This window comes from Piliocolobus tephrosceles, chromosome 12 (assembly GCF_002776525.5).
Source record: "Piliocolobus tephrosceles isolate RC106 chromosome 12, ASM277652v3, whole genome shotgun sequence".
Lineage (NCBI taxonomy): Eukaryota > Metazoa > Chordata > Mammalia > Primates > Cercopithecidae > Piliocolobus > Piliocolobus tephrosceles.
The window spans coordinates 48,102,687-48,105,812 of NC_045445.1; positions in this window are offsets into that span (position 1 = coordinate 48,102,687).

A 3,126-nucleotide genomic window follows, 5' to 3' on the forward strand; every position below is an offset into this window, starting at 1 on the left:
ATATATATATATATATATATATATATTTGAGAGGGAGTTTTGCTCTGTCACCCAGGTTGGAGTGCAGTGGCGCAATCTTGGCTCACTGCAACCTCCATCTCCTGGGTTCAAGCCATTCTCCTGCCTCAGCCTCCTGAGGAGCTGGGACTACAGGCATGCACCACCACACCTGGCTAATTTTTGTATTTTTGGTAGAGATGGAGTTTCACCATGTTGGCGAGGCTGGTCTCAAACTCCTGACCTCAGGTGATCCACACACCTCGGCCTCCAAAAGTGCTGGGATTACAGGCATGAGCCACTGCGCCCCGCCCATAAAAATATATTTTATGAGTACATTGGTATACAGATGCATATAATCCTGGCTTAATCTAAAATTATATGTTTGTTATTATTATGTTCATATTTTTCTTCTGTTTTTAACAGAAATTAAAATTAAAACTTTTTTTTTATGGGCCATTAAGACTCTCATGAGTTCTAGGTCTTATGAACACTGTACCTAATAAGGTAAGTCAGTACTGCATGTCACTTCTGGACCATGGATTTTATGAAGCTAGTATGCCATCTCCAGTTTCTCTTTCTTGGAAGAGGTCTCTCCTAAGAAAATCCAACAATGGAGTCCAGCAATTGGTGGCTGTCTTAGTCTGCTCAGGATGCCAGCATCATGCACAAGATTTTGTTTTCTTTGGTAATACCTACATTATACTGTTACATAAGTGAAAATTTAACTTTTGTTGCTCTAAGTCACAGAAATATTGTGGTGTATTTTAAACAACAGCTGACACTATGCTAAGGAATACAGAAATTTGGTGTTTTGAAGTGGAATTCACCCATAATTTAAAAACTACATTGTATGGCTTTCCCTTAGTAGTCAATTTGTATGAAGTAAGGAAGCTGACATTGGAAACTGGAGATCTGGATACCCAGATTGTACAGTGACAAATGCTGGATGAATTTATTATCCATGATAATTTGGAAGTCAGACAAAAGACCTACTAAGCCTGAATCTCTAGGAAGAGAGATTGAATAACAGAATGTCCGTAGTGTGTTTTGGTTGTTACTTGCTGCATTCAGCAAGGTGTGTCAAAAAAGGGATGCACACAAGCAAGAATTACCTAGTTTGAGATTTAAAATAGAAAGCAATACAGACCAGCAATTGGTGGTTGTCTTAGTCTGTTCAGGATGCCATAATAAAATATTACAGACTGGGTGGCTTAAACCACCCAAATGTATTTTCTCACAGTTCTGGAGGACTGAAGTCCCAGATCAAGGTCTGACAGGGTTGATCTTTGGTGAGAACCCCTTTCCTGGCTTGCAGACAGCTGCCTTCTCACTGAGTCCCCACATGGCCTTTTCTCTGTGCATGTACATGGAGAGACATAAAAACTTCTTTATTTCTCTTTTCATAAGGCCACCAATCCTATTAGATTAGGATCCCATCGTTATGACCTCCTTTAATCTTAATTACATCCTAAAATCCCTGTCTCCAAATATGGTCACTTTGGGGCTTAGGATTTCAGCATATACATTTTGCGTGGACACAGTTTTGTCCATAGTAGTGGCCTTGCATGATTTAAAATACCAACTATTGCTGTACTCAAAATAGAAAAACTCAGGCTGAAAGGTTATTTAAGCAAAAAGGCTCAGTAAAGCTCATCACTTAGAGTGAAAATGGCAGAATATATAACTCCAAAGTTGCATGTCTCCACAAAGGCAACTAATAAACAGGTAAAACCTGTCACAATCAATTTTTTCTGAACTCTGAAAACTAACCAAAAACTTGTAGCAACTAGGGGAATGCTTAATCAGGAAAAAATCAGTTGAATATGAATGGGAACAGAGAGGTTTTTGGAATTTAAAGTTACCTTGATGCCATATCCCATTGCTTAGCTAGATGGTGACCTCAAAGACAACAGTCTACATTCTAAGTAGAGACACTGGTGGTACCAAAGAGAGCAGAACAGACCTTTTTCTCAAAAGATTGTAGTTGTTTGCTTTGACGTGTTTGGTGGCTGCCCCGAAGATAGGCTAAAACGCTTGCCTAACTCTCCCACTGCTGAGGTGACTACTCAAGGAACACTTGTTGAAAATATTTAAGGGCAAACACTTTGCCACTGTTGCCTGAGAAAATAGGTAACAGCTGGAGCAAACAATAAACTAACCAAAAAGCTTGGGAAGAGTCTGGGGAATTACATACTTTGGGAATAAGGACTTTCAAAACTCTGTTATATTCCTAGGAATACATAAGTCCACACACATGCCCAGGTTGGTTACATTCTCATGAAATTCCTGAGGACTTAAAAATCAGCTCTAGCTGACCATCCAGCTTTGTGCAAGCAGGAAGTGAAAGCTAAAGCAGAGTTGTGAATGGCCAGGCTGGGTATTGAAGACAGGCACCAATATATATGATGAGCTCATTTGTAAATACTTTTTTGTTTTGGTTGCAGGCATATAAAAAAATCTGTGTCCATTTACTAGCTGACTACTAAGCTAACGGAGCAAAGATTTTATTGGTACATGAAAAAAACACAGACTTCACAAAATTAGTTCAGAAAAAGTCATTAAACAAACAATAACAACTACAACAAGCAGCATCTACAAATCCTGGGAATTGGAGAATATATGATTTCTAAAATTGCCACATTATGATAATTCTCAGGTTTCAACTATATATATATGTATACATATATATATACACACACACACATATATATACACACATATATATACACACATATATATGACAATGAACTAAGAAAATGTAGCCAATATGCTATAGACAAAAAAGAATTAATAGAAACTGTCTTGGAATCAACCCAAATGTCCATCAGTGACAGACTGGATTAAGAAAATGTGGCACATATACACCATGGAATACTATGCAGCCATAAAAAAGGATGAGTTTGCGTCCTTTGTAGGGACATGGATGCAGCTGGAAACCATCATTCTTAGCAAACTATCACAAGAAGAGAAAACCAAACACCGCATGTTCTCACTCATAGGTGGGAACTGAACAATGAGCTCACTTGGACTCGGGAAGGGGAACATCACACACTGGGGCCTATCATGGGGAGGGGGGAGGGGGGAGGGATTGCATTGGGGAGTTATACCTGATATAAATGATGAATT